This window comes from Spermophilus citellus, assembly GCF_964194105.1.
Source record: "Spermophilus citellus genome assembly, chromosome: 8".
NCBI lineage: Eukaryota > Metazoa > Chordata > Mammalia > Rodentia > Sciuridae > Spermophilus > Spermophilus citellus.
The window spans coordinates 96,414,950-96,434,643 of record NC_138189.1 but is presented as its reverse complement, the minus strand read 5'-3'; the positions used below and the strand labels follow the sequence as shown (position 1 = coordinate 96,434,643).

The window sequence follows — 19,694 nt, the reverse complement described above, 5'->3', positions numbered from 1 at the left end:
GACTTAAATACATATATTAAACTATGTAGAGATATTAATGAACAAGGGCAAGTCTTGGCAGCTGCAGTACAACAGGCTTTAGATGCCAGGCCAGAAACATGCTATAATTGCGAACAAACAGGACATTTTAAAAGGAGTTGCCCTATAAGAGGAGGTTTTAACAAAACTAGAAATCAAAGGAATAGAATACCGGGTATTTGCCCACGATGCCGTAGAGGGAGACATTGGGCTAATGAATGCCGTTCTCAAACCACCATAGAAGGTACTCCGTTATCAAAAAACAGACAAGGATCAGGTATTTACCCACAATATCGTGGAGAAAGGCATCAGGCTTCATTGCCAAAAAACGGAGTGAGGGGCCCAATGCTCCGGGGCCCAAAACCACAAATATACGGGGCAGTGGAGGAACCCAGCAACACCATCAGGGTGGTGCCCAGGACACATTGTCCATTAAATCCCTCATCAGACAAACCCGAGGGAGCGCAGGGTTGGACATCTGCGCCTCTGCCAGAGCAGTATTAACTCCAGAGATGGGAGTTCAAATCATTCCTACAGGAGTAAAAGGACCTCTTCCCCAAGGAACAGTAGGCTTATTATTGGGACGTAGTTCATCTACATTAAAAGGACTTATGATAAGTCCTGGGGTAATTGATCCCGATTATGTAGGTGAAATAAAAATTATAGCTAGTTCTCCAGGAGGTATATCAGTAATTTCACCTGGAGATAGAATAGCACAGTTGTTAATAATACCCAGCCTACATAATAAGTTCTCTAGTCATAATGTAGAAAGAGGTTCTAAGGGATTAGGCTCCACAGGTGTAGACTGGGCTATGTTGTCTTTAAATTTAGATTCTCGCCCGATGCTAAAACTAAATATTCAAGGGCACGAGTTTAATGGGCTACTGGACACAGGTGCTGACCTTAGCATTATATCTCGTCGAGAATGGCCAAAACATTGGCCATTACAACAAGCCACTCAAACGCTTCGAGGCCTAGGAGTGGCTACTAATCCCCATAGAAGTTCTATGGTATTAGATTGGAAGGATCCTGAAGGATGTGAAGGAACTATACAACCATATGTTTTGGATCACCTTCCTATTAATCTATGGGGACGAGATGTCCTGGATCAACTAGGTTTGATGTTAACAAATAACATCAATTCTAATGCGCCCACTACTAGGGCTAGACAAGGTGTTAAGAAAGAAAAAAGATTAGGAAAACAAGAACAAGGTTTAGCAGCACCAATTCAATTAGATCAAGGAACAGACAGACATGGGTCGGATTTTCAGAAAGGGCCACTGAGACAATCAAAATTACTTGGAAATCAGAAAGACCAGTGTGGGTTCCTCAGTGGCCCTTGACTAAAGAAAAGATACAAGTAGCCCATGATCTGGTCAAACAACAATTAGCGGAAGGACATTTACAACCTTCCGTATCTCCCCATAATACTCCCATTTTTGTCATCAAAAAGAAATCGGGTAAATGGAGATTATTGCAAGATTTAAGAGCCATTAATAATGAGATGGTTATTATGGGACCTGCTCAATCAGGGATTCCTCAATTGTCTGCTTTACCAAAAACGTGGCATGTTTTATCTATAGATATTAAAGATTGTTTTTTTTCGATTCCAATTCATCCCGAGGATAGTCCACGTTTTGCATTTACTATCCCTGCATTAAATCATGAAGGTCCTGATGAGAGATATGAGTGGAAAGTACTCCCTCAAGGTATGGCTAACAGTCCAACTATGTGTCAAATCTATGTAAATAAAGCAATCCAGCCACTTAGAAATCAAAATCCTGAACTAAAAATATTTCACTATATGGATGATGTATTATTAGCACATAAAGATAAAAACATATTGCTGGAATGTTATGCCACACTTACGAACTTATTAAAAAATTATAATCTAGAGATAGGAATAGATAAAGTACAATTAAATTTTCCAATTAATTATTTAGGGGTTCTATTATCCTCAACCATGGTCCGTCCGCCGAAAATTCAAATACGAGTAGATCAACTCAAATCACTCAACGATTTTCAAAAGTTATTGGGAGACATAAATTGGATAAGGCCTTATCTAGGCATACCAACAGGAGAGTTGGGACCTTTATTTGATATTCTAAAGGGTCCATCAGATCCTAATTCACCCCGAATGTTAACTCCTAAAGCTAGAAAGGCATTAAAAATTATTGAAACTTATATGGAAAATATGCATTTAGATAGAATTGATATAAGTTTGCCTTTATTATTTATTGTACTACCAACAAAAAATATTCCTACAGGAGTATTTTGGCAAGAAGGTCCATTATTGTGGATACATTTATCTTATTCTCCTAACACTATTCTTACTAGGTATCCTGAGGCTGTAGGACAATTAATACTCAAAGGAATAAGAGCAGCAAAAGGAGTGTTTGGAATTTCTCCCAATAAAATTATTACTCCATATACTATGAATCAAATTGATGAGTTAGCTAATGAGCTAAATACTTGGGCAATAATCATGTGTAAATCTAATGTTTCATTTGATAATCATTTGCCATCGAATCCTTTGTTGTCTTTTTGGTCTAAGCATCCTGTAATTTTTCCTAAAATGACAAGGAAAACACCTATCATGAATGCTCCAAATATATTCACTGATGGGTCTAATAATGGTACAGCAGCTGTAGTTACCCCTGATCAAACTTTTACATTTTTAGTACCCAAACAATCAGCTCAAAAGGTAGAGCTTAATGCAGTTTTACAAGCTTTTGTGATGTTCAAAGATTCTGTATTTAATTTATTTTCTGATAGTCAATATATAGTTAATGCTATTAATTCCCTTGAAGATGCTGGTAGGATTTCCCCTTCCTCTACTGTTTTTTCATTGTTTTCCACTATACAAAGTCTAATATGGGACAGAAAAGATCCATTCTTTATAGGACATATTAGGGCACATACAGGATTGCCTGGAGCCCTTAGTTTGGGCAATGATTTAGCAGATAAAACTACACATGACGTACATATTTTCTCTACATTAGAAGAAGCTACAAATTTTCATAAAAGGTTTCATGTCAATGCTAATACTTTACAAAAGCGTTTTAAAATAACTAAGGAACAAGCCAGGCATATAATAAAACAATGTCAAAATTGTGTGACCTTTCTACCACAAGTTAATCTTGGAGTCAATCCTAGAGGACTGATACCTAACCATATTTGGCAGATGGACGTCACACACTTGCCAGAATTTGGAAAATTAAAATATTTACATGTTACAGTTGATACTTCTTCTGGATTTTTGATGGGCTCCCTTCATGCCGGAGAAAAAACTAAAGATGTTATAGCTCATTGCTTACAAAATTTTGCCACTGTGGGTGTTCCTAAACAGTTAAAAACTGATAACGGTCCTGGTTATACATCTGCCTCTTTTAAACAATTTTGCTCATCATTCGGTATTACTCATATAACAGGAATCCCATACAATCCACAGGGACAAGGCATAGTTGAAAGAGCTCATCAAACTATTAAAACGTACCTATTAAAGCAAAAAGAGGGAATTGGTAAGGGGTATATATCCCCCAAAGATAAACTTAAAATAACCCTTTTTACTCTAAACTTTTTAAATTTGGATTCATCAGGACTTAGTGCTGCGGAAAGACATATGTATCCGAAAAATGTACATAAGCCTAAGGTACTTTGGAAAGATGTTCTAACAGGACAATGGAAAGGTCCTGATCCAGTTATTGTCTGGAATCGGGGTTCCGTCTGTGTTTTTCCGCAGGGAGAACAGCAGCCGATTTGGATTCCAGAGAGATTAACTAAAGCAATTTCTACAGAAAAAGAAGATGATTTGACTCAAATCCATAACAGCTGATATCCAGAGCTCCAGTTTGGCTATTCTTACATCTGCGACAGTGATTAACCATGGTGCTTTTTTCAATATCTATTTTATTATTGCATTTTTCCCACATCGTAAAGTTCTATTTTATTTTTGAGCTCATACAAACCTAGGTTAATGTTTTTCTGATCAGTTTTATTTTTTGACTGTGTTTTATTTTTTGACTGTGGAGTTTTTAAACATTGCAATGGAGATTTCACCTAGGTAAAACTACAAGGCCTTTATTGTCTTATGTGTTGTATGTTATGTGTGCACATTTCTGTTTTGTGTTGTATGTCTGTATGTGTGTATGTCCATATTTCATATATAAGGAGCGCTCATGAAAAAATGGATCCGAATTTTTTTTTTATTCACGTGATTTAAATGCTTTAATTTTAATTAGGTAAACAGCTGTTAAGGATTGTTTTTAAAGGTGGTTAACAGATCTGTTTGCTTACTAATTTAAATTAGGTAAACAGCTGTTAAGGATTGTTTTTTAGGAGGTTAACAGATCTGTTTGTTTACTTTCACCTTTCCTTTTCATTATATTTAATAATTCTGTTCAGGATAATGTCTCTTTAGCATCATTGCCAGAATTCCCATCTCCATCCAAGTGCCGGTGAAGACTAAGATAAAACCAAACTACAGCTTCTATGATAGCCATCACAGTAACTGTATAAACTGATGCATCAATGAATATAACTCAACAAGTTATGCTCAATCAAGGACTCGATTTACTTTGGGAGGAAATGGACATATTGATAGACTCCTCCGATTTGAACTGCCTGCAGAACTTGCCTGGACTATATATCAGTTGCATGCATTGTGAAATATCATCTGATGCAGTGAATTGTGGTAGAGCTGGCATATCTTTGCTGATGGTGTCACCAGTGATGCAATTTCCTTGCCAGCGCACCCCATGTTAATTGTGGTAATGCTGGCATATCTTTGCTGATGGTGTCACCAGTGACGCAATTTTTCCAAAGGAGCCGTCAATTGGCTTGGTGTCGTGGCATTTCTGTATCCTCCTCCCTTCTACTAGTGATGGTCTAAAATTTGGGGGCCAACAGAGGTGAGGCAAGAACCTCACCCCCCCACTGGCACCAAGGATATTTGGGGGCCAACAGAGGTGAGGCAAGAAACCTCACCCCCCCACTGGTGCATAGGCCTTTCCACAAGCTTGGCTGAATGCTGGACCGGTAGTCAGTGACGGGTTGATCTGATTGCAGTGGATTCAACCTAAGACAGGAGGCTGACGCCTAAAGGTCAGTTTTCCCATGACGGGTAAGAACCATATGTTGAATTGGACAACCTACCAGGCACGGTCCTTAAGCCACATTGCTTGTTGTTTAATTAATCAGAAGGGGGGAGATGCTGAGGGCCATTACCAAGTAGGAAATTTCCTTGCCAGCGTACCCCATGTTAATTTCGCTGTTGACATTGCATGTTAGGTGACCCTGCCCAAGGACGAGGGTGGATCCAGGATTAGGGTGTATCCTGCAGTTTGAGGAAGTATCCCAATCCTTGGGTTTAGGGCGTTCCCGGTTTAAGACAAGGCGTTCCCAGTTTAAGACCTTGGATTTTAGGGAAGTTCGATGTTGAGGATTATTGCTGCTGGAATTAGGGCGTTCCTGCTGCCTGAGCTCTCATTGAGTTCTCGTGAGATTCAGAGAGGATTTTGGGAAGAAAGCCTGGTGGAGTAGGTGAATTGGGTGGCAGCAGAACTGGGATTGCCCCAGAACGTGTGTGGAGGCCGGTGTGAGTTCGGGAATAAAGATTGCTGTTTGAATCTACAAAGCTGTGTGGTGGCTCGTGATTCTGTGCCCAGCCAAGACTGCGGCAAAAAAGAAATTGTTAAGGCTAATAGGGTTATTGGCAAGAAGGAAGAATGGAGGGAAGGAAAGAGGGAATAGAAAAGAAAAATGATGAAATATGATATGTCAAGAGCTTTGTAATGTTTTGAACAACCAATAAAAAAAAAGAAAAGAAAAATGAGAGAGAAGAAAAGAATAAGGGAGTATTTTATTGAAAATGAAAGGAAGATAATAAATCATAATTTTCACCACATATCAGCATGTGAATAGGAAGGAATCTTTACATTTGTCTTGCAATAATTCATTTTCTAAAGGGAAAACCACAGGCAGATTTTTTTTTTCTCCATTGAAAACAGAAAAGTAGTAGCCCCAGCAAGTGAGACCAAGGTTATATTCATTATCATTAAAACAAAGACAATCAGTCCTTCAAATTCCAAACATTTACATTGTTATATGTAAAACAAATAAAAGAACTTCCCTCCCCCTCCCCCAATAAACAGAACAGTACCGAGGAGAGAAGATGTCAATACAGGAAGGAAAAAAATAAAAACAAAGGAAGCAAGATAAAGCACATGGCCTAAAGGATACTGGATAGTTAAATTAGTCATGTCTCAAATTATGCGTTTTAAAATGCCTAGGGAGCATTTTAATTATGACAGTTACCATTAAAAAATTGTTTTATAATATGTTGCTTTTCCATGAGAAGGAAAAAGGTTGTCAACTGCAAAGCCTCCTTGTCTGTCCTTGAATCCTCACCCTTTTCTGGAATGTACAGACTCGTCCAATTAGAACAGGACCTTACAATATTCTCATAAGATTGGATAAGGTTCAGAGGTGAGGATGAGCGCAGCGTAGCTTTTAAGGGACACTGACAACTTTTGTTTTCTATACATTTAACATATCTGACCAGTATTCCTCTCAACCAGAGTTGCTCTCTTTGTTTTTCTTAGTCTAATACTTCTTTTCCTATATCAAAAAGGATAATTATTAAAAGAAAATGCCATTAATAGGCAAGTACAGAGCCCTGCACCCAGCCACGGTTCAGTACACGTTCTCTTTAGTGCCCAGGCCACTTTCTCTTTCATGCTAGGCGCCATCTTTACTCCACTTCACAGAGCATTGCACTTGTAAATCTACCTTCTCCCTATTATATCAGCAACCTTTCCTTCTCTCTTTCTCTTTGCATCAATACAGAATAAATGATATTATTTCCCCAAAAGGCAGAAAAGCAGAACTCTCTAGGTCCCCTTTTCTGGTCTCTCCTCATCTTTACTGTAAAGTTTCTCTGAAGAGTTATTATGCTTATCTAAAATTTCATTCTTGAGCTCATTCTAATAAGGCTTTCACCCCTACTATTTCTACTAAAACTTCCCTTGCTGTAGTCAGCTTTCTAAATCCACTAGTCAATTCTCAAAGCAAATGCACAGAAAATAAATAATAATAATAAATGGGTACAGACCTTACTGATATTGGTTTAATCTAATGTTAAATTTTAGAATAACTAGACAGATGAATTACATCCTTCAGAAAGTCTATTTTCAATGGAGTTTTGATAATTTTTATTAAAACAGAAGTAAGGATTTTTGAATATAGATGTTCTCTCTTGTTACTTTAATAATCAGATGAACTGAGGGAATCGTTGGTGAATTCTCATGGAAGTTGAGACAGCTGTGTCAATAGAATCCACTCCAAAAGTTGTGCAAGGGTAAGATTTTCCCACATCCATCTGTTCTAACACATACACCATTTTTTAAAATTCCCAGAATTATAGGACATAGAAGGTGACTCCATTTTTTTTTCAATCTGTAAAAGGATTTAATAAAATACTGTTGAACTGCTTCTCAGCCATTTCCCCTTGGAGGAAAATAAATAAATAAAACAATTCTGATTAAATAATATAAAATCTATATGTTTAATCAATGTATCTTTGCAATTAACACTTCAAGATAAATTGAACATGTAATCTAATTGGAAGGATCTATTTCAAAATTATAACAATGCCTGAGTGGCATAACTGATTCTTATCCAAGGAGTTAAAGGTCTAGATTTAGGGATCAATGAAAGCTCAAATAAATGTATACACTTTGTAAAAGATTTATCTGTGACATAAGAAGAAGAATCTATGTTCCAAGTTTTCAGAAAAGTCAAAACTTCAAGTTTATCAAGAAGAAAGCCATAAAAATGTAGATTAAATGTCTGGTAAGTTAACAGATCCATAATTAGGGGATAAAAGGGTATGCTTTATAATTTTTCTTTTTCTCTTTTAAATAGAAAGTGATAGTCTATACTCTGAGTCCACAGGAAACTTCTCTGATGTTAAGGGTGAACTTACTGCCAATTCTGAATGTGCCCTTTAAAGTGGAGGCATCTTTCAACTGGGCCAATGTTCTGTCTCTTGTCTCCTGCTCACTCACTTCTCCTCTCCTCCTCAGGAGAAGGAACCAGGCACACATGACTCAACCTTTCCTTTCCTTCTCCTTCCAGGGACTCACCTGTCTTGATAGTATGTGTCCTGATATGCTTTTAACAAGGAAGCCAGCTTAGCAACAAAGGCTCCCCCTGTGGTAGAAGAAGTGGGAGTGAATGGGTTGAGGAGGCTGTGCAGGATGATAAATCCACCCAACTCTTGTGTTCATCATTATTGCCACACACCTGAACTATGTCTTCCTACCTAGTCTTTAGCTATAATAACTATTTAACTCCCCACTGGCTAGGAATTCATCTGGGGACAGAGGTAGAAAAGGATGCATATAAATTCTTGATGCACTTAAAACCAACACCAATTCGGAGGTCCATGTAGGCCTGCAAAAAGCTGTATTTGCTCATCCCCTTCTGCTAACTAATATACTAAGCGGGATTTTTGGATAAAGGTAGGATTGTTTTGTTAGAGTAGGTAGCTTGACGTGAACAAGGGAGATGGAGAAAGGAAATTCAGACTCTGCCCTTGGGCTGCAGCCATTACACTGCCCAGGGACTGCCCTCTTGCAGTCAACTCCCTGTCAATCTGGAGAAAATGGACACCGGCTATGCTGGAAATTTCCAATTTGGCGAGATGTGCACAAGCGCACTAAGCCATGACGGGAAGCCAGACTAACCAGCCCCAAGTACAGAAAATGCCAGGAGGGAGGTTCCCAGGCCAAATGTAAAAACTCGCCAGGTGGGAAATCCCAGGATGTTTCCTGTGTTGGAGGTGGCCAATTCTTGCACCTCAGGGCCTACTTCCATTTCACTAAATAAACACTCCATGCTTTTTCTGTCTTTCTGCTTAAATCTTTGTTTCAGGAAGAGAAAAAAAGAAGGAAACCAGCTCAGTAACAGTTTGACAAACATTACTCAGTCCCAATTTTCCACTATTTGCCCCTGTAGATATCTGTCAGTGCATATTTGTAAATAAAACTAAATAGTGAGCTTTAAGCTCACATATTAATAACAGAAGCTGGCCTTAATGAGTAATTAGAAGAGTTGGCAAAGTCCTAATGTACATAGGGCTTAAGCTTTATCGTGAAGGATAGTAGTACATAGTTAGAGGGAAACTCCAAAGGGGTAAAAAGGCTGTAGTTTTACATAAATTTGACACCAATATAAAGAGTGACAGTTAAGGAGCACAGTGCATAATGGTACATCTGAATTGGTATGGTGATATCCAGATTAGGTGTTGAGAACTAAACTGAGGCCTCTATCTTGTAGCAATTAAGGAACCCACTAAAGTTTTTGAAACAGAGAAATAATGTAGAAAATACAGAATTAGATGGACTAGTTTGATTTTTTTTTAATGCAGGCTGCATTGAAGAGATAAGAGAATCAAATACTAGTAAGCACAAAGTCAAAGGAGGAAACAAATTGCCTTCCTTTCCATGCCTCGCCACACCTAGGTACAGCAAAACCTGAATCTCCTATTGTTCACTCCTCAATCACCACAGCATGATTTCTGCATCTTAAATGATTCTTACAAATGTACTACTGACCTATTAATCACTAACCCAATGACCATTTTATTCATTTGTTATCTAACCTTGACAATCATTAACAACCAGGATGACTGACCACTCTCTCCCATTAGTTATCTAGGGCTGCTGTAACAGAGTATCACAAACTCAGTGGCTTAAACAAGAGAGGTTTATTGCCCTAAAGTTCTGCAGGCTAGAGAGTTGAAAGTGTTGGCAGGGGTGGTTCCTTTTGAGGGCTGTGTGGGAAGGATTTATTCCAGGTCTCTCTCCTTGGCTTGGAGATGGCTGGCTTCATGTCCACATGGAATTCTCTCTGCATGTGTAGCTGTGTCCAGAGTCCCCCTTTTATAAGGATATCACTCACTGAACTAGATCCCACCCTAATGAACTAATTTTTACTTGATTATATCAATAAAGACCCCATCTCCAAAATTATCACATTTTGAGGTCCTGAGAGTTACAGCTACAATATATGAATTTTAGGGGACACAATTCAGCCCTTAGCATCCTCCTTCTTGAAATTTTCCATTCCTTACAGTTCCTTGGGGCTTCCTTGTGGCTTTTTCTCATATATCTCTGACCATGTCTCATTCTCTTTTTCTGCATTGTCTTCCTCCACCTACTCCTTAAATGTTGATATTTCATCATATTCCATGTTCCTTCTTACTCTTCCATTTTTATTCCACATGCTATTTCTTGCGCTCCATGTCTGCATGGTGCTAACTCTTGTCTGTGTAGGTAAACCTCCAAAATATGTATTTGAGGCTTCATGTTTAGCCTATGCCCTATATAGACTAGACTCATATATCTGTTTATTCATTCTTTTATTCAGTGCATACTTATTGAGTGTTTATGTGAGTTATAAATCATTCTACATGGTGGGAAACATACACAGTATCCCTGCTCATGTTGGCTAACCTTCCCATGGAGGAGAGGCAACATCTAATAAATATGTAAAGTCAGAGAGTGATGAACTATAATAAACAATAACAATGGCAAACAATGTAGCAAAATAAACGGGACAGAGTAAATAAATGCTATTTTAGACATGGTGGTCAGGAAAGGCTTTTTTTGTGTGTGTGTGTGCCAGGGTTTAATTCCAGGAAATCAAGCCACATCTCCAGCTTTTTTTATATTTTATTTTGAGACAGCATCTCCCTAAATTGCTTAGTGTCTCAAGAAGTTGCTGAGGCTGACTTTGAACTTTTTCAGCCTTCTGAGTTGCTGGGATTACAGGTATGCACCACCACACCCTGCCAGGGAAGTCCTCTTTGAAAAGAGAAAATAAAGAGATCTGGATCTCCAAAAGCCAAATGAATGTCTCCATACAACCCACAAGCATCCCAAACTTTTTCAGATTTCAGCCTAAAATGAAACTTATTGTCCACCCCCACCCACACACACAAATCTGCTCTTACAGTATTTCTGATCTTAACAATGATATAAGCACTCTTCTAGGAACTTCTGAACTTCACTTATCCCATATCTAATTAATTAGTCACTAAATCTCATTAATCAATAATGTTTCTGAAATATCTCTCAACTCTAAGTTTTCTTTTTTAAATATTTATTTATTTATTTATTTATTTTTTAGTTTTCGGCAGACACAACATCTTTGTATGTGGTGCTGAGGATCGAACCCGGGCCGCACGCATGCCAGGCAAGTGCGCTACCGCTTGAGCCACATCCCCAGCCCTCTAAGTTTTCTTTTGTATACCCACATTCACTATCAATTCTTACGTCACCTATCACAATGGCCTCTTTCTGCCCAGCTCGATATTAGCAGATGAGGTTTTCTTGATGAAAATCTGCTGCTCTTTGGCTCTAATAGTCCCTTCTCCTTCTTATCAATAGAATTCAAAACACTGATCCTATCACTCAAAACTTCCAGAATCTGCATCACTCCAAAGTTATCCTCTCACAGCCAAGCCATTGTATTCTAGCTTCAACTTTTTCATAATGCTCATAGATATAATTTTATACTTGCATATTCTAAATAAAACTGATACTTTAGAAAAAAATTAAAAAGTGAACTGACTTTTACTGGCCAGAATGCCTTCTCCAAATTTAATCACTTGGCAAATACTTGTGTCATATCTGTGATGATGTTTGCTTTCTGTCCCTACGGAACTCCACACTTTTGTTCCCACAAGACTAACATCATTCATCATAGCCATTACCATTACTTGCTCCGATGTGTTAAACTGCCAGCTCTTAAAGTCAGAGCCCTTGTCAGCTGCATCTTTGTAGCACTTTATTTACATAGTACCTAGAACACAATAAAAATTTGATAACTGAAACCACAAAATTCTGGTGAAATAAAAATATATACATATATCAAAATAAATGGAAAGCAATTCCATGTTCATAGATTAGAAGACTCAATATTGCTAATATATCAATTCTTTCCAACACTTGATCTATTGATTTAATGTAATCCCAATTAAATACCAGCAAGCTTTGTAAGTACCAATAAACTGATTCTAAAGATTATACAAAAAGCAAAATGCCTAGAAAATAACCAACACAATAGTGAAGCAGAATAAGAAAGTTGGAGGATTCAACATTATCTGATTTCAAAACTTAAAATAAAGACATATTCAAGAGACCATGCTGTTTGTGAAAGAATAGATACCTAGGTCAAAAGAACAACTAGTCCAGAAATAAACTACACAAATATAATCAACCAATCTTTGACAAAAGAGCAAAGATGATTCAGTGGAGAGAGTATAGTCCCTTTGTAGGAAATGGTGCTGGGAAAATTGGACTTCCAAATGTACAGGGAAAAAAAATGAACCACACTTTAATCTTTCACAAAAGTTAATTCAAAATAGAATATAGGCCAAAATGTAAAAGACAAAGCTATAAAACTTCTAGAAGAAAATAAAGAAGACTGAATTTGGTGATGAGTCTTTGTGTATAACACCAAAGCCAAATGCATGAAAAAAAATTTAAGTTGTACTTAACTGAAAATCAAAACTTCTGCTCTTTAGATATGAAAAGATACTGTTAAAGCAATGAAAATACAAGCCACAGATTGAGAAAAAACTTACAAAATACATATCTGATGAAAGTCTAGAATTCAAAATATACAAAGAGGGTTAATGACATGGTAGAGTACTTTGCCTAGCATGAGTAAGGTTTCCAGCACCAAACGGAGGAAAAACACAAATTCTTAAGATGATATAAAGAGAACAATAACAACCCCAAACTAGCCTATATTAAAAATGGCAAAAGATGTTTGTGAATCTACAAATATGTGTGAATAAGTTCACACACATGTATTACCACAATGAAAAAATAAGCATATTTACATATACCCTTATATCTATGACCATATTCTATGTCAAATATTTACTAGGATTGTTCACAAGTTTTTGGTTCCTTGTCTTCTTCTGGACCCATGGTAAAACTGTATCACCCCATGTCAATGAATAAGACATTGCTGTTAGACTTTGTTTGATCATGGAACTGTATCATATGCCATTCTGAAGCAAAAGCTTGAAGAGTCAGTAGAACTTCAACATGCTCTCTTTTTCTTCTGACATAGCCATTTCCAAAGTTATAGATAGTGACTGCTTCATTTACCAGTTTGAGAAGGAAGAACAATGATGATGTGAAATAAAGCCTTCAGCCAAACCTCAATGGATGTTTAACATGAATACAAAATAAAACTTGATGTCCTAAAGTTAAAAAAAATAATTTAAAAAACCCAGTTCACCAAAGGAGATCTGAAAGATAGTCTACCTATGAAGATAGATGGCATATGAAAAGATATTCAACTTCATTAGTCATTAGGAATTGAAAATTAAAATGAGATACCACTACAAATCTATTAAAATGTTTGGAACTCAGAAACTGGCACTATCAATTGCTGGTGAGGATGTAGAAAACAGAAACTCTTCATTTCATTGTTAGTAGGAATACCAATGGTATAGCCACTCAGAAATCAATTTGGCATTTTTTAACAAAGCTAAACACAATCTTACCATATGATCCAGCCATAGTACTTTTAGGCATTTACCCAGATGATTTAAAATGTTATGTCCATACATACCTGCACATGCATATCTATAGCATATTTGTGTTTAATGGACAAAAAATTGAAAGCAACCAAATGTCCTTCAATAGGTGAGTGGAATAACAAACTATGATACAATGGAATATTATTCAGTAATAAATAGAATTTAGCTATCAATTATTAATATACATTCAAAATTTATTAGCTATCACTTATTAATATACATTCAAGATTCATTCATGTCACAAGAAGGCACGAATTAATCTTGAATGTATATTAATAAATGAAAGAAGTCAGTTTGAAAGGCTACATGATGCATTATTCTAATCATACAACATTTTGGAAAGCAATTGTAGACAGAAACAGTAAAATATCAGTGACTGCCGAGGGCTCAAGACTGGGAGAAGGGTAAAAAGGTGAAGAACAGAGAACTTTTTAGAGCATTCAAACTCCACTGTATGACATTGTTAATGATAAGTATATGACATTGTGTTTTCCAAAAGCTATAGAATTTTATACCACAGAGAATAACCTTAAGAAGCATAAAGTAGAAAATAATATCCAGTTAAGAGGTCAGGGGAACTTAAACCAATTAGAAAAAATGACCAGAATTCTAACTATAATTACAGGTATATTTACAACCTTACTAAATGGGGCCGGGGGAAGGTGCTATCCTCTGCAACTGTGAAAATAAGCACATTCTATAAGATTAAGAACACAAGGGCTGGGGTTGTGGCTCAGGGGCAGAATGTTCGCCTAGCACGTGCCAGGCGCGGGTTTGATCCTCAGCATCACATAAAAATAAATAAAATAAAGGTATTGTGTCTAACTATAACTAAAAAAAAAAAGATTAAGGACAAAAAGAAACTATACACAAGCTCTGTACTTTTGTTGACACAATTATTCTTTAGAGAAATACTGATTAAGAATTTTGATACTGCTATGCACATATGGTGGAAATGAACAATTAAGCAAATAGAAGGTAGATGGCTGGGAGCCAGGTTTTGCACTATTGGAGTCGAAGGTTACAGATAAGCAGGGAAGGAAGCTAGAATGATCTACATTGTAATGGATTAGAGTTTGAGGCATCAGCATAAAGTCATGTTTAACTTAACATAGATTCTGATTGTGACAGAGAGTTATTTACAGAAATGTGTATATGTAGGGGTCAGTACACACTCATGTATGTCCCTGGTCTGTCAGCTGATAAAGACTAGAAGCAATAATACTGTAGTAGTACTGAGTACATGTAGCACCCATATCTCAGTTTCTAATATATTCTCCAATAAAAGAAACTATGGCCCATGGGAAAATGGCTAATTCTAGAACTGGGGCAAGAAATATACAAGATGAACCTGTAGCATCCGGGAATGCCAGAAAGTAAGGAAATGCTCAAAAACAAAACAAACTACCTCACAATCATAGGGATAAGTTAGAGGGACAGAAGAGCCCATTGAAAGAGCTCCAAGTTGCCAAAACCAGACCAAGTTGAGCAAGAAAATAAAGTGGTATTGAGTTATAACCCAACGTACAAAATAATTACTTAAGATCCCACACTTGGTTTTGTCTGTGTTCTGTTGCCATAACTGAATACCATTGGCTGATGAATTTATAAGGAGGAACCATTTATTTAGTTCATGGTCCAGAGGCTGGGAAATCAGACAGCATGGTGCTGGTATCTGGAGACAGCCCTCCTGCTGCGTCATGACACAGCGGAGGGCATCATATGGCAAAACAGAGCAAGCATGCCAGCCAAAGCTCATTTTTAGAACAAAGCCACTCCCTCAATAATTTATTAGTCCATTACTCCTTGAGTGGATTCGTCCATTAAAAAGGGGAAAGCCTTCATGACTCATTTCCCAAACATCCCACCTCTAAAAACATTAATATTGGCATTTAGGGATTAAGTTTCCAACACATGAAATTGGGGAGACATTTAAATACCAACCACACTGATATAAATAGACGATTAAGTAAATTAACAAATGGAGGACACAAATCTCTTGTTGAGAAGGCCATAGAATTAATGTAGATACTCCTTTTTTCAAGGAGGTAGAACACAGATTCCCCATCTATAAGTGTAGACTATGCACAGTGATTTCCCTCCAAAGAATACAGTATTGAAAAGGAAAAAAGAGACAACTGTAATGTGGCCAACCGTACCAACACTACCTCAGCCAGGTGTTCCTGGTCAACATCAACAGTGATAAATCATATCAATAATGTGTGCTCTTGATATGGCATGTGAGGATGGCACTTTAATTCTGTGACCACCTAGCCCCCCAAGCCCTTAAACCCCAAGCTAATCATGAGAAAAACATCAAATAAATCACAATTAAGAGACACTCTACAAAATATCTGACCAAAATACTTAGGATGATATTGGCCAAATTAGATTGTTATGTGTGTGTACAAATATGTAACAATAAATCCCACCATTATGATGCACCAATAAAAAATATTTTTTAAAAAGCAACCTGAAAAATAAATAAATAAAATGACTGACCACTCTTCAAAACTGTCAAGATCATCTCAAAACAATGAAAGTCTAAGCAATTGTTACAACAAAGAGACTAAGGACACATAATGATTAAGCATAATGTGATAGTCTGGTTGAGATCCTAGAACATAAAAAGGACATTAAATAAAAACAAAGAAAATTTGTTTAACCCCCAGTACTGCAAAAACAAAAACCAAAGAATTTTGAATAAAGTATTAACCTAAGCCAATAAAAATAAAATTCAGTAACAACTTACCAAATGTAGTTATTGATTCCTTAACAGTACTCCCTTTCCTAAATTTCATCTAATAGGATGCTTTAGAAATGTGTTGGACTTTGGCATTAAGATCTGATCCAGATCTGATCTCACCTGGATCTTGAGCAAGTTACTTTTAACTTCAGTAAGGCCATTTCCTCATTTTAAAAAGTTGACAATATTTGCTTCGTAAGACTTGTAAGGATTAAATCTTTATTGAATACATAAAACACCTAGCACAGTAATAGGCTCATAGCAGGAGACTGATAAATGTTAGAATCCATCCCATTTGCAAGTTACAATGAGATATGGAAGTCAAAAAAGGCAGGTCTTCTATATCATGTAAAAACACTGAATGTTTATTTTAAGTCTCATGTTGTAGATTAATAGTTTGCCATCTGACACTTGAGGGGTGGGTATTGCTTGTCAGAAATTAAAACATTTTGAATGCAATATGTCTTTGATAGGAGATAAAGCCTTCATCAGCTATTAGAACTTTTCATAAATCTTCACCTTGTACTCATCCTGTATTTGCTTATTTGAGATCTAATTATGTCTTGCCTATTTGAAAAATCCTTTCTGAATATCCCTTATTTTATTAAAAAGGGAATGGGGAAAAGTGAACAACCATTTAATTCACTATAATGGTTAATAAGAAAAGTGATAGACTCAATGCACTTGGTCATGACTTGTCCCTTAATAAAAAGTGGGTTTTCTTTCTAGCAGCAAAAAGGAAATTTAGTTATATACACCCCAGGTGTATATACTGCCTTAATTTTGAAATACAAAAATATAAGCTAAAAGTGTCTTTATTTTCTATTTGGATCCCAACAAAAATCAAACACAACTAATAAGAGCCCAAAAAAAAGAAAGGGAGAAAGGAAGGAAGGAGAAAAAAGAAAAGAAACAAATGAAAAGAAAGACAAAGAAGAAAACAGACTATTTGTGAGGAAAAAATATGGAAATGTGAATAACAAAATAATGCAACTTCCAAAATAATTTCCAGTTCCTTCCTGGCTGTGGGATAAAAGCTCTTTTCTCACTAGATTAGTCCTCACATTAAGAAGAGCAGCCTCTGGTGGCAGATTAAGGATTTTATAAGTGGCCCTGCAGAAACCCAAATCCCTTCCTTTTCTTTCTTTTACTACTTGCTCTGAGCAAGCTCAGAGCCAGAACAGCTAATCAACTTTAGCGATTATGTATAATTTCACCTGAATGTCTTTAATACATATATTTTATTTGTACTCTTTTTTTATATGTAGTTGTAAAAGCTACTCTGAATATCTCGAATACAAAGATGGGCTATTAGCCAAATGGGCTAGGATCTGAATCATGATAGGGTGGGGTGAGGAAATATTTTAAGGAACAAGCGATTGTCTGAAATTTTCATAAAGACAGGTTCGATAAACTTAAGTCCGGCTCTCGCTAAGCCTTCTTTGTCTCCTTATTTAAGGAGTAATCAAATAACTCTGAGGAAAATTGAAATTTCTGAGAAGCAACCTTCTTTGAACTTCACCATTTTTTCAAAGGGATCGCCTTTGGAAGACAGGGATGGGTAGTAGCGCTTCACCACTTGCCTCCCAGGCAGGCAGAGGCCCTGGGTCCATATCCTCCAAAGCAGTGCCTTTCTCCAACTGTGTGAACTCACCAAATAATGAATGATTCCCCCCCCCCACCCCATTGCTGCATTTCTCCTTCCTCTACTTATCATCCAAACCCTTGGATTCTTGCCAATTGCGATATTAAAAATGAATAATAAATAAAATGTTCCTCATCATTTATTGCTATAGAAACTGTTGTTACCTTGGATGAACGCAACAAGGGGGGCTAGACGTGAGAACCGACCTTAATGGCAGGTGTACTATGTTGCAAACTCCCTACCCCAGCACACTCACAAAACCACCATGAAGCCTCATGAACATCCAGGGCCAACGCTGTTTGTTTCCACAAAGGACAGGAGCAGGGGGGTGGCGGGAAATCGTTGAGAGCTGGGATGAAAACACAAGCCTTCCAGAGAGACACCGGGGAGCTTCACCCATTATCACCTCTCTGAGTCAGGTTCCACCGTCTGGGAAGGAGTAGAAATGGGGAAGGTCGCAGACCTGGCGCACCCCCCACGGAGCCTCGGGGATCGCCCTCTCCGAGCCTTGCTCGGGTGGCCCGCTGGGGTCGCGACGCGCCACCAGTGCAGCGCAGCGCAGGCCAGGCCCCGCGCCCTGGGCGACCCGGCGCACACTCGCGCCTCCGCCTTTGCCGGGCCCGGAGCCGGCAGCCGCCTCCACCGCGCATCGGCCTCGGGGCCCGCCTCTTCCGCAGGGTTGCAGTCCCCTCCTTGGGGCCGGTGCCTCCTCCAGTTCCGAGCGTCGCTCCCCAACCTCCGAGCGAGGAGCAAGAGATGCGCGTGGGAGACCAGGAGGACGAGGACGAAGCCTTAGACTTTTCAAAATAAATGGCGCGCTTGGTGTTGGAGGGGAAGGAGGAGGCCTCGGGCTGGGCGGACTGACACCCTAACCCGACTGGCTCCAGCTGGTTCCTCGATCCGGGAGGCGGGAAGCGCGACCCGCCGGCGGGAAGGGCACATCTGCTCTGCCAGTCCCATGAGCCCCCAGCAGGACAGTCCCAGGCCCACGTGTGGCACAAGGGTTGTACCCTGCCTGGGACTTAGTTCCGACTCCCTGGAATAAGACCTATGGTTCCTTCACTTGCAAAAGGGGGCTGGAAAAATAAATAAATAAACTTGACTAGCCCTCTACTCCCATGAGTTCCTCCTAAAATTACTTCAAGGGAGAGTGAACCATAAAACAACATTACCTTCTTGGAAATAATTAATATTATCATTTAATTTTTTTTGGTGTTTCTCTACTGGTCTTACACGTGCTTTCAAATAAATTAATTTAGATTATGTTTTATTATATTTTATTTATTAAAAAATGCTACTTCCTCATAGGAGTGCTGCAATGATGAATTAATATTTGCTAAGCACTTGGAAGCGAAAATTACATAAAACTTGGCGGAATCACTCTATTATTATTGATGCAGAAAAACAATAACTTGATGGGACTGGTAACCCGGGCCATCTGCTGTTAACTGAAATCACATTGTGCAAAAGCTTTGCCTTATTCAGGCCAAGTGGTGAAGTACAGGAATAATTATTGAGTAATTTAAATTCCCCAGGAAATGGAATCCTACTTTGAGGGGAAAAGTGAGTCTCCTGATTTTATTTTGTTTTTGCTCAATTCTTGTTATAATATTTTATTGTCTAAGTGGATAAATTCTCAATTTTTATTTATATTTTCTGCA

General features: G+C 37.9%; 1 long non-coding RNA gene across 5 annotated transcripts in view; it reads right to left on the bottom strand.

The window, feature by feature from the left end:
- LOC308654153 overlaps positions 1 to 19,179 on the bottom strand; it is a 78,894-nt gene extending 59,715 nt beyond the window's left edge. For 2 of the 5 annotated variants that reach the window (XR_014023186.1, XR_014023187.1), the window contains exon 1: positions 18,440 to 19,177. This is a non-coding gene — a long non-coding RNA (uncharacterized lncRNA). Of the gene's footprint in view, positions 1 to 18,289 lie in introns of all 5 variants that reach the window. The other 3 variants (XR_014023185.1, XR_014023188.1, XR_014023189.1) reach the window with 3 other exon arrangements.
- Between the last annotated feature and the right edge of the window lie 515 nt (positions 19,180 to 19,694).